A 13,647-nucleotide genomic window follows, 5' to 3' on the forward strand; every position below is an offset into this window, starting at 1 on the left:
GAATAAATCATGTCGCCCTGGGCCCAATCAATAAGAACAACTCATTTATCTCAATTGTCCCCTCACTTTGCTGTCACTGAGACCTCAGTCCCTGCTAAAGCTTTCTAAATTATATATATATATTCCCAAAGGCTGCTTTATATATACTTAGGAACACATGGCTCCTGCCCTCCTTTTCATCTCTAGATTCAGCTTTCCATAGAAATGTCCACAGCTAAGATCACTGTTTTAAAACTACAGGAAGGCATTTTAATTTACACCCTGTTCCCCATGGCTGTTACCACCAGACACTGAAATCACCTTTCCCAATTTCTACTGCTGACACTGGAACTGTCACATCTTCTGTGGGTTTTCACTGTGTCCTCCTCTGCCAGGAACTTCTATCTCTGATCCAATGGATATCTCAGAGAGCCAATATGGTTTTGTAGAAAAAAATCATTAGCTCATAAACTGTTTTATGGAGAGCAAGAAGTTTAAAGGCTTTATAAGAAAAATTGAGGATGACCAAGAAAAGTAGTTTCTTCAGTGAGTTTTCACTATTCAAATTCCTAGAAAGTGTGAGGATAATGAGAATGTGTTAATCATGGGAGAAGATGCAAGAATAGCAGGACTGCATTTATGGTTAGCAGTTGTTTATCAATTGCATTTAGGAATATGTACAGGAAGGAAGACTTGGAAGCAACTTTTTGTTAGTGTCAACAGAAATTTTTTACTCCTTCAGCATTTTTAGCACTCGACGTAGTAGATTCTTCATGGGCACTTTGCTCAATGCAGATGTGAAGAATGACTCCCACTTTTGCTATTAGGGTTTATCACACAGTTACTATAGTACTTCATAGTCTACCTCCCTCAACCCCTCCAGAGGAAATGGACATAAATGTATGGGCATTTCGGATAACGACTAAAGTTTCTGTACATACAATATTGCACTTAGAATCATCCTTTCTGCTATGGGCTGAATTGTGTCCCCCCAAAATTCTTATGTTTATGTTCTAGCCCCTGGTTACCTCAGATGTGTCTGTATTTGGAGATAGGGTATTTAAAGAGATGATTAAGTTAAAATAAGGTCACTAGGGTGGGCTCTAATGCCATATGACTTGTGTCCTCATCAGAAGAGGAAATTTTGTCATAGTCTTATAAAGAAGGTAGATCTTATGAAGACACTGATCTCAAATTTCCAGCCTTCAGAATTGTGAGAAAATATATTTCTGTTGTGTTAACCAGCCAGTTTTTGGTACTTTATCATGATGACCCTAGCCGGCTAACACACCTCTCCTCTTAAATCTAAAGTATTGTTAATAAAGTAGGCCTGTTCCCATGTCCTTCTAATTCCTTAAAATAAATTTTCCCTCAAAAGGCATATCAAGTCTTCTGATATAAAAATCCTCCTGAAATATCCAATAAGTCTGAATCCCGTGTTGGATGCAGCTTAAGTTTCAGATGAGCCACACATTCTCTATTCTCAAACCAAACAATCTTTTATACATTTAATGAACTGTCATGCCACTATTGTTGGCCCCATCATTATAACAGAGGCTCCTATTAAGAAGGTTAAGTATTACTTTGCTATAAGTCAGTCTGTAATTAAGGTTCACAGGCAAAGGGAAAACTCTACTTGAAAGAGACAGTAATGAATTTGTTCAGCTGCTTCCACTTTGTAATAGCATCTTTAGGAGAACCTCTCTATTGCTCTTCTGTGTGTAAGTTTTGGTCAATACCTGAAGTAATGGTGGTGTCATTAGGCTCGCTTAAACATAAAAGCTTTGAGGTGTCAAAAAGAACATTCATTAAAAAAGAAATTGACCACATGGCACACTTGAATGTTCCTGTACTTCTAAATGAATTTGTAAACTCATCCTGATTGATGACACAATGGGCAACCCCTAGCAGGCTTGGAGAAGAAAGTTAAATACACATAGATTGCACATTGATAAAGGGTAAATGCTCTTTTTATTGTTCAACGTGATTTAAAATTTTGTTATATGTTAGAATAATTCATTTTACTCTCACTGTAAATTAACAGATAGATGATGAACACTGGAATTAAATCGAAATTAATTCACATACTGGTTCTCCTACTTAGTACTGTCAGACTCCTCCCCCTTTTTCATAAAAATATCTTAATCTGCAAGCTAGAAATAATAATGCCAATTATTCAGTAATTGTAAGGATTATTAATGTATAGTGCTTAGAAATGTATAAATGTTCAATAAGCGTTAGTTGCTTTCAATAATGTTAGTCAGAAAAGGCAAGAATATTGCTGTTACAATAAAATTAAACTGAATAAAAACGTCTTTATATTGCATACTTTCTTTAACGGGATGTATTAGTTTCCTAGGACCGCCATAACAAAACACCACTAACTGGGTAGATAACAACAACAGAAATTTATTTGTCACAGTTCTAGAGGCTAGAAGTCTGAAATCCAAGTGTCAGTAGGTTGGTTCCTGCTGGAGCCTCTGAGGGAGTAACTCACATGCATTCTCGCCTAGCTGCTGGTGGTTGCTGGCAATCCTTGGTGTTCCTGGACTTATAGATACCTATAGATCACTCTGATCTCTGCCTCCTTCTTCACATGGACTTCTTCCTTGTATATCTTCCCATGACCTTCTTATAAGAGAAATATTTAATGTTCACAACACAAAACAATGATAAATGTTTTGAGGTGATAGATATGCCAATTACTCTGATTTGATCATTATACATTGTATACACACATCAAAATATCAGTTTATATCCCACAAATATGTACAATGATTACATGTCAACTAAAAATAAATCTCTTTTCAGAAGATAAATAAATTAATAAATATAAAAATAACAGCCTGAGAATTATCCTCTGTGGCTTGATGCTCTAAGCCTTTTGTGGTGGAGGCTCCACTAGCCGCATCTTCTGTGTTACCTTTGAAGTTATTCTTCCTTCATTTCATCCCACCTTTGTCTTTTTCAGTTTGGCTGGCAGCATTTCTGCTGGTATAACATTTTTTAAAAGCATGCCAGCCTTCTGTGTATGTGTGTAGGAGATCCACATCATTAGGTAGAAGAATTTTCTACAGTTTTTCGTGGATAATCCCATGTCTATTCCTGGCCTTTGCTGAGATAATTAACTGGTTTCATGAGTGTCACATCTAAGCTCTTCACCAAAAGTTTGTCCCGCCATAATCTTTGACTTATATCGATAGCATGCTTTATAATACTTTGTAACATGGATCAGCTGAGAGTTTTCCAAAAAATCAAGTGCTGGTTCCTTTGTGTTGAAGAGTTGCTTCCTCATCTTTCCTCTTGCATTTGGCTATAAGCAGCAAGAATAAATCAGGTCACATCTTCCTTATTTTGCTTAGAAATCTTCTCTGCTAAATATTTAAGTTCCTTGCTTACAACTGCCACTTTCCACCCAGCTAGAACACAATTCGGCTAAGTTTTCTGCCACCTTGTAATAAGAATCAAGAATCATTTTCCTCTAGTGTCCAATAACATGCTTCTCATTTTCTTTGAAGACCTCACTTGAAGCACCTTGAACATTTGTATTTCTACCAACATTCTGTTTATGATGCTATGGATATTCTCTAAGATGATAGTTTTCTCTACCTTCTTCTTCATTTCCATGTGACCCTTTACCAGAATCATTTTTAACATCTGTATTTCTACCAATCTTCTCTTCAAAGCAATCTGTAGTTTTTCTATCAAGTGCCTCTACCCATTATCCAGTTCTAAAGCCACTTTCACAATTTTAGGTATTTGTCACACAGCACCCCATTCTCCATTACCAAAATCTGTATTGGATTTTTAGAGCTGCCATAAAAATGCATCACAAACTGGGTGGTTTAAAACAACAGAAATGTATTATTTCACAGTTCTGGAGGCTAGAATTCTGAACTCAAGGTGTTGGTGGACTTGGGTTTCTTCTGGAGAAGGTGAAGGAAAAAACTCTCTCATGACTCTCCCCTACTCTCTGAGGGTTGCCAGCAGTCCTTGGTGTTCCTTGATTTAGAGATACAGCACTCCTATCTCTGCCTCCATCTCCACATGTCTTTCTTCTCAATGTGTCTTTAAATTACTTTTTTTTTATAAGGACCTCAATCATTGAATTTTGGGGTCACCCTAATCCAGTGGCCCTCATCGTAATCAATTATATCTTCAAAGATAATTTTTCCAAATAAGACCCCCTTTTGAGGTTCTGGGTAGACATGATCTTTGGGAGAAAAACATTCAGTCTAGTAGCAGAAGGTCATGTGTTTCAAATCAGCACATGGATCCAACGGTTAATGTAGTGTCTATGATAAATGGAGAGCACTTAATAAAACATTGATTCAGACAAAATACATCAACAATAAGCAGCATTCTCCTTCTTCTACTCTCTGCATAAAAGCATTATTTTTAGTATAGTATGGTTTGCTAGAAAAATTTAATTTTGCTCCAAAGTATTCTCAGGGATCCAGTCTCTGGAGAAAACTGATGTTTAAAATACAGCTACATATATATATATTAAGTAATTACAAAACAACAAAAATTAAAAGCATTTTCTTTAATGCCAAGAGTGATAAATGCAGCAAATGCTTAAAAAAAAAATTGAAAATCAAAATTAGCTACTGGCCAAAACCACCACCCCAACCAATTCTTTATATTATGTTTCAATTGTAAAGTAACGTTTACATGATAGGAAATTGATTTCAAGTCGCTTATTGTTTGATTTTCCTAATTAATAATAATCCTCCTGGGGTACTTGTTTTAAGACCAATATTATGCCCAATATTATGTATGCTTGACGTGCAAAGGGAAGCTGACGTGCAAAGGGAAGCACATACAGTGCTGGTATGTGCTATTTCTCGTGGTGCCAGCTGCTTTGAAAAGATGCATCCAGCTGCTTGACCATTCCTCCAGTGAGCAGCAAGACTGAGAAGCAGGGCTCCAGTGGCACCTGGCAGCCACAGTCCCTGCAGGTGACGAAGGCAAAATGACTTTGAACAAGGACTCAGAAGAATAGTATGACCAAAGCAAGGAGTATTGTGCTGGATTACAACAGTGAAGATGAAAGTAAAATGAAGCTGAATAAGCAGGCAGGAGTAGTGGAACTGATTAAACATTTAAATGCCACCTGTTTCCTATCACTCCCATTACTAGCTATCCCTTGCTTGATGAAGGAAAATTATTCAGAACCACTTGTTTGGAACTCACTTCTGAGCATTTGGTTAGAAGCAAGAATATCCTTCAGTTTTTCTGCTGCTTCCTTTGTTTGTAGGGGTCACTTTTTATTAATTATACTAAAATCAACTAATATCTGAGGACTTGGCCCCAAGCATTAGCTCCTAGGTAATTATTATTTTATATATATATATATATAAAATATATATTATATATATATATATAGAGAGAGAGAGAGTTAAAAATTGCTAAAAATTATGATTTATTCCTACTCATTCTGCGATCCTGTCTCCTGACAAAGTAGCTTGAGTTGCACAGACATTAAACACTACATTCCACCTTGGTTTTTCCAAACCTCTAGTTTTCTGCCAAGTCTTCCCTGGATTCAGGGGCTTTCCAGGAGTAAACTTGCAAAAGAATATCACATATCCTCAGAAACAGGTGTTGACTAGCTTTGCGGTGAGTCCAGCTTCTTAGCATTTTCCTGCTGAGACTTACCTTTTTTGTGTCCACAGAAGTTCCTTGCTGCCTGCATGAAAATGCTCTGCCAATGCTTCCAGCATTCATCCATCAGCCTCCATCTAGAGACCATTGCTTTCTCTGGAGCACGGATACCCCGCTCCGCATACAAGGAAAGAGCCTCTCTTCTCTACAGATATCAGTGTGCCCGTGCCCACTACCCATCACACAGAAGTGGAGAACTCTATTCTCTTTTATTTTTGTTCTGTTACTTTGTTTGTAAAGCAGTACTGCCCAATGTTCCAATGCCTTACAGAGTTTTGACTGATAAAAGCTCCCTTTGTCAATTTCATTGGGGTGAAAGGAGGGCTAATAGTTAATAAATACACATTTCTGGATAAAGAGTTCACAGGGGTTTTTACTTTGTTGATTGTATCCTTTGCTATGCAGAATAATAGTTTAAAGAGCATAGATTGTTTGCAGCTCAATGGATAAATGCTTGAGATGATGAACATCCCATTCTTCATGATGTGCTTATTTCACATTTCATGCCTGTATCATAGCATCTCATGTACCCTACCCCATAAATATATACACCTACTATGTACACACAGAAATTTTCAAAAAATTAACACAAAAACAAGAGAAAACAAAAGGGTTCTTAGTGGAAATTACTTCTTCTTAAATCACTTAGTTAATTTCAGTGGCAACAATTTTTATGCAGATCTTTTGAATGAAAACATATCAGTGTTTTCACACTGAAATCATAGCATAAAAATCACATTAACAATCATCTTTATAATTTAACATAATTTGCATATTTGTATTTATTCAGCTATGGTGTTGTTTACTAGCTACCTTTAATATGTTTTTTATTGTATTATAATAATGAATATTTTAGATGTTTTAATTCTTTGGTATTTCCAAAAGGAGCTAAAATTAATTACCTCATACATATATATTTGTCCACTGTGGAAATAGATCTGAAAAATAAATTCCTAGAATTATTTAGTCAAATCTCACATTTTAAAAATCGTAATAAATGTTGTCATATTGTGCTCCATGGAAGCTGTACCCAAATAAACCTTACAATAATAGGCTGTTTCAGCACATCTATGTACTTTTTGTCTTTGCCAGTGTGATAGGTGAAAAATAGGATTTTCTTATTTTTTTAATATGCATTTCTAGTTATATGATTTTCATTGAGCTTATTTTAAAGTTGTTTTTGTGTCATTTGATGTGAACTTTTTTCATACATGTTACTTTTTCAAAATTTTTTTTCTCATTAATTTGTTAAGGCTTTAAGGGATTTAGAATAATAATATTTTGCCCATGATAAGTATTCAAAATACTTTTTCACACTTTATCACTCTTCTTTTGATTTTGCAGACATTTTCCACATCAAAGTTTTAAATGGTTTTGTGTGATCAACAGTCCACAATAGACTCCCAGAAAAACTTATTGATCAAGCAAAGTTGAATTTAATAAACTTACTGTATCAAGGAAAAACACAGCCTTGATAAAATCTTAGTAGTGTCTTAAAAAGAAGAAATAGTATACCAAGTATATAGGGTTAAGCTTAAACGGTTTTAGTTCTCAAGGTGGTAAACTGATTGGAATTGGAAAGTTTATGACATAATGGCGTGGAATTAGTGGACACAGAGCACTAAGGAAGGGTATTGAAGCGATTCTTCATGAGCAAATTGTCCTGAGAAGTGAGCTGTTCATCCAGGTGAGCAAATTGTTTGCCTAGATGAATTGATTTGCAAACATTTCCTAAAGTAAACAAAGAAGTTGTTTATTGATTTTCATTCTTAACTTCCTGTGCAAGACTTTTCTGGAGCAAAGAGTTAAATTACATTATCAAAGGTGGTCTCAGTTCTCAATCCTAACAATTATATGTACACATATATTTATAATTATAACCAATATAAATATATTGATGTTGGTGGTGTAAGTTCTTGTGGTTTATAAGTATTTATATAAGTTTTCCCATTTCAAAACTATTTTTAGAAATATTAAAAAGAATAAAGTCTAATAATTTTATGTTTCCTCTTTTTCTTCCTCTACTTTTTCTCCTGTTTCTTCCTCTCAATTTATTTGCTTGTGTATTAGTCAGGATTCTCTGGAGGGACAGATTAATAAGATATATGAATACACAAAAGGGAGTTTATTATGGAGAAATGACTCACAAGATCGCAAGGTAAAGTCCCAAGATAGGCCATCTTCAAGTTCAGGAGCAAGGAAACCAGTGGTCAATCAGTCCGAGTCCTAAAACTTCGAAAGCAGGGAAACCAACAGTACAGCCTTCTGTCTGCAGCCAAAGGCCCGACGACTTCTGGCAAACCACTGATGTAAGTCCAAGAGTCCAAAGACTGGAACTTGGAGTCTGACGTTCGAGGGCAGGAAACATCCAGCACAGGAGAAAGAAAGATGAAGTCCGGAAGAATCTGCAAGTCTGCTCTTCCGTCTTCTCCTGCCTGCTTTATTCCAGTGGTGCTGACAGCTGATTGATTAGATGGTGCCCAACCAGACTGAGGGTGAGTCTGCTTCTCTCAGTCCACTGACTCAAATGTTAGTCTCGGTTGGCAACAACCTTCACAGACACAGCCAGGAACAATATTTTCCATGCTTCAATCAATCAAGCTGACCCTCAATATTAGCCATCACAGCTTGAATAGGTATTGAGCATGTTATAAGAAGTGAAGTTGTAATACAAACTTGTTTTGGGGTTCCTAATGAATATCCCCAATATCATCTATGAATTAATCTACATTTTCTTCACTCATATAAAATGACATTTTTCATGTACTAGATTACCAGGCATATTTGTATACACATCTAGAATCTTTCTGTAACATTGTTTTATGAATTAGTACACGATTATATTCATTATTAAGATTTATGATATTTCGTAATATGTTTGACTATCTTCAGGCCCTTCAAGTTTACCTGATTATTCTTACTTTTCAATAATTTCCTAATTAATCTTAAACATTTATGTACATGAATTTTAGAATCAGTTTTAGCAGTACTAGTAAAAAATATCCTATTGGTAGATTGCAAGGATCACAGCTTGAACACTGATTTATTATTAATTGAGACTCTTCTTATATTAAGCTTGTCTATCCAACAATAGAGAATTTATTTCTAATGATTCAAGTTTCATTTTGGATCTTTTAGTAACATTATAAAAAACTGCTGTATTTATTGTTCAGATTATTCACAGATATGTTTTGATTTGGGACTATTGTAAAATAAATATGTTCTTCCATCATCTGACAAGTTTTTTGTGTGTACATAATGGCTACTGATTTTGGGGTGTTGATTTTGTGCCAGCTACCTTATTGAAATATCTTATTGCTTGTGAGAGATTTTTTAGTTTTACAGGGTACAGTTTGTAAGTATTCTTCACGTCATTATAAATAATTTCAACTTTGCCACTCCTTTGAAGTTTTTATAACTCATTTCTTTCTAATGTAAACTCCATTAAGTAGTACCTTCACAAAAGTATTAAACTTAAGTGATAATAGTCAATTTATTTTGTTTTCAACTTTAATACATATTTTCTTATTTTGGCTCATAAAAGACACATATATACTATGCACATATAACTATATTTACATGTTACACATATATGTAATATATATTCAAAATATATACATATAAATAATTGCCTTCACCTGTATAACACAGTGAGGAACTATGTATGTATCAGCCTTATCCAGTATGGATATGTTTTTTATAAAAAGAATTTTCAATATCAATATGTATATGACTTTTTTTTATAACTATAGCAAATCATACTTATTGATTTCTTAATATTGATGTGTAAACAGACTGCAACCTACTTTTGTGCCAATCATGGAGTTTTGACAAATCAAAGGCAGCCAATTGTTCAAATCATGCTCAAATAAAGCAAAAGCCAAGCTATAGTATGTAAAATATATACATATAACTAGCCTGGCTCTTTCTGTATGTCACTTCATTTTCCATATGTCACTTTCCTTTTTCTGTCCATAACTTTTTTTGACCAGCAACTGTGGTAAAGTCTCTCTGAACCTTTTCTTTTTCAGAGGCTGCCCTATTCGTGAATTGTTCTTTGATCAATCAACCTCTGATTAATTTTTCTAACATTTTTCTTTAACAGGACGAAAAGATGTTTTGAGAGAGAAAACAAGAGACAGAAGCACATAATGTCACTTTTAGTACAGCATATTGTTACAATTATTCCTTTATTTTTATTATTTTTATTTACTTTTCTTTTTTCTTGCCCTTACCATATGAATAAACCATTCTCTTTTATTATGAGTTATTGTTAGGATAACTTAAGTTTTGATTATATGACTTTAGGCAGTTGGCCTTGAGATATACCTAAACTGTGACCTCCATTTTTATCTGTTTTTAATAATGTGTATGTGTATATGATTTATACCAAAATATGTGCATATATACTCTCCTAAAAAGAAATACACATTGATAGAAAGGGATTATTTACTTTTACTTCTCTCAAGTGAAATCTCTTATTGTACCTAATTTGTAAAGAAAAGTTCATCACAAGTGTGTGTGTATATATATGTGTGTATATGTATATATATGGAAAAACATTGTGTATATAGGCTTTGGTACTATCAGTGATTCCAGGCATCCACTGGGGATTTTGGAATGTATCCCCCATGGATAAGGGCAGAATACTGTATTTATTTTTCCAACCTCTTCCTCAGTCTCTTATATCTCTGTTTTGGGCTCCTAATTTAAATGGATATATTTTCCGTGTGATTTTGTCAAAATTGTGTCTCTTTTCCATGGTAGTATTTTTCTCCGATGTCCCCCTTACTTGCCATTTGTATGTTTCCCATTATTCATCATGTAACTTTTAGGATCTTTGTAGAGATTATAAGTCAAACATTTAAAAGTATTATTTACCTGAGAATGAGAGAAGTTCTACTTTTGCCATCATCTCTTGGTAGAGATTTTCCATGTTTTAAAAGTGTGAACAGTTTACAGACAGCCATGATATCATCCTCATTTATAAATGAATTTCTCAAGACACAAGGTTTTAGGTTTGTGTGTATGTTGTCAAAAAATACATCAAGTCAAATTTTAAAAATGTGCAAGCTTTTTGTGATTATAAAACAATGGTTTTCAAACTGGTATTTCCCAAACTAAATGGTAAAACGCTCACCTTACAACTATGGCACAGCTTATAAAGCTTAAGAAAGAAAGTATTTTGGCTTTTTTTTTTTTAAGATTGGCTGTTATACATGAACATTTATTTTAAGGCAAGCTGAGCTGTTTAAGTTGATGGGTCTATAGCTGATCTGTTCATTTTCACTGAATCATGCTGACAAGAACATAAAGTTTATGTCTTCTTGGTTTATGAGTAGAGCTAGGGTTTCAGGAAAATCAGGATAACTTAAGCTTTGACTATATGGCTATAGGCAATTGGCCTTGAGGTAGGTCTAAACTGTGGTCTCCATTATTTTTTATCATTAACAATGTGCATGTATATAAGATTTACACAGAAACAGAAACATGTGCACCCATACACTCCTAGAAAGAAATATAAAGTGACAGAGCTTTTACTTCTTCCAGCTGAAAGAAACAATCAGTGTCAGGGCTGTTACAGATCCGAGGCTAACCTTTATCTGGCTATAATGGCAGAATGCTTTCGGTGTATTCTGCATGTCCATGTGCTTTCTGCTGCAGCCCCATCTCCTTGCTTCTCTGTGATGTTAAAAATGGTCTAGAAAAGCTCCTGCCAGCTATCCTACCATTCTGGAGATTTATTCCGAAGTTACAATTTTATCCCTTGGGATGACAAACTACCTTAAAGAATTCTCCATGCCAGCATTATTTTATGGTACAGCTGTAGATTTCTCTTCTCAGCATTTTCTTGCATCATATTATTTTTGCTAGTCTTAGCAGGCCTCATTTGTCTGTTTTTTTAGAGCTACAGGTAGTTTCTAGTTTCACCAAAGATAGAGTTGTAATTTTCGTCTCTTAATTTTCAATTCTCTCATTGTTTTGGAATGACTTCAGAGAGAAGAGACAAAGACCACAGAAATGTTATTATTATGCCATTATAAACCAGAAGTCAATTCTTAAAATTTGTTTTGTTATCAATTTCTGTGTCTGCTGATACTTTGGACTTATTCATTAACCAATTGAGAGTTAATATGGGAAGATATCTGAATAATAGTAACATTAATACGACAATCTTACAAAAACCTGTGGCATTGATATTGGGTCAATCAGATGACTTTGGGATATTTGGGTTATGCTTTGATCAAGAGACTTCTGATAATCTGATTCCAGTATGATATTGATTCTGTCAAGACAAGGGTCATAGTTTCAGTTCAAGATGAGATTATTCCTCCTACTCTAATATTCCTACTGGCATGTGAAAGTGGAAATGTCAGAACAATGAAAAACATTGAGAGGGAGAATAAGGCATGGGAGGAGGAAACTAGCTAGGGTTAGAAGAAAAGTGTTTTGCAGTGGAAAGATTTCTGAAGGAGGTAATGCCTCAGCTGGATCTTGAAGGATGGGTGAAAGGATGGGCAGACATGAGCTGAAATTGAAGAAATAACAAATGAAAGGCTAGGAGAATTGAGAAAGCATTATGCATTAGTGTTCTATGGTTGCATAACAAATGATCACAAATCTAGCAGCTTAAAAAAAACTCCTATTATCTCATAGTTGTGCAGGTCAGAATTTGGGGTATATCTCGGCTGCACTGTCTCCTCGGTATCTCACAAAAATACAGTAAAGTATCAGCCTTGCTCGCGTTCTTATTTGGAGTTTAGGATCTGCTTCCAAAATTATTTAGATTATTTGATTAATTCAGTGCCTTGTGGTTATAGATTGAAGTCTTCTGTGGCCAAGAGGGCATCTGGTGCAGCTTGGAACATTTCAGGTTTCTTTCATTTCTGACCTTCGCATCCTCTTTCCAAAGGACTCACCTGATTGAGTCAGGACAACTCATATTCAAGGGAAGGAAATTATGCAGCATGTGCACAGAAAGAGGTAGGCAGCTCGTGAGCCATTTTAGACTACCCACTACACACACTGTTTTGAGAATGACCTGAGACCTTAGGTATGACTGCAGTACAGACTGGAAACAGGTAAGCTGGATGAGCAGATAGATGCCTGATGTCTGTCATGCCATAGGGTTTGAACATTTTTTGTTGTTGTTGTTGTTGCATACAATGGGCACTATGTAAAAATTTTAGGCAAGATCTCTGCTGCTTTAACAGCAATGTGGAAGATGCACTGGTGGAATGTGAAACTGTAGAAAGAGATATTTTGATAAAGAATATCAAAGTGTTCCTAGAAAGAGCTAATAAATTAAAACTTTGATAGTAAATGAGCATAGAAAGTTTACCTTTAGATACTAAGGAGATAAATTTAATTATTTTAATGTACTCTACATTTACCTTCATAAATTCACTATCTATTATGTGATAAACACCATTCTAGGCATCAAGTCAGAATGAATATGAAATAGGTGATTTAAAAAAAAAAAAAAGTAGGGAAAGACAAAATCAGATAAATTCATGAATAAACAAGGTAATTTGAGATTTACTTCCTGCATGAAAACAACTGGATATGGTAACAAAGCAGAGAACATGCCAATTAAGTGACTTTGGTCTGAAATGAACATTAGACTCAACTTTAAATGGCTCAAGTATAACTGAGATCTATTATCACACATAAAAAGAAGACCGGAGGTAGTGTAGTGTGAATGTTACCTAATTCAACAATGTCATTTAGATTCTGGTTCTCTTTGTCTTCTCTGCCATCATTAGTATGTTGGCTTCTAACCTCAGGTTTTACCCTTCCTGGAACAAGGTGGCTATAGAAGTGCCAAGCTTCACATTCTTACACAACAGAATCCAGCTGATTGTGGAGTGGTTACGTCTTCTTTGACACCTCCCCATCCTCACCTTTTAAGACAAACAACATTTCTCAGCATCTCATCAGCAATCTTTCTTTCATGTCTCATTTGCCAAATGACAACCCATGCCTGTTTTTATGCCAAAT

General features: G+C 35.0%; 1 long non-coding RNA gene across 1 annotated transcript in view; it reads right to left on the reverse strand.

Moving 5' to 3' along the window:
- Nucleotides 1-13,126: 13,126 nt before the first annotated feature.
- Nucleotides 13,127-13,647, reverse strand: part of LOC103221313 (uncharacterized) — a 349,435-nt gene continuing 348,914 nt past the window's right edge. Inside the window, exon 19 of the long non-coding RNA XR_012095553.1 lies at nucleotides 13,127-13,550. This is a non-coding gene — a long non-coding RNA (uncharacterized lncRNA). The remainder of the gene's footprint in view (nucleotides 13,551-13,647) is intronic.

Source organism: Chlorocebus sabaeus, chromosome 15, assembly GCF_047675955.1.
Source record: "Chlorocebus sabaeus isolate Y175 chromosome 15, mChlSab1.0.hap1, whole genome shotgun sequence".
Lineage (NCBI taxonomy): Eukaryota > Metazoa > Chordata > Mammalia > Primates > Cercopithecidae > Chlorocebus > Chlorocebus sabaeus.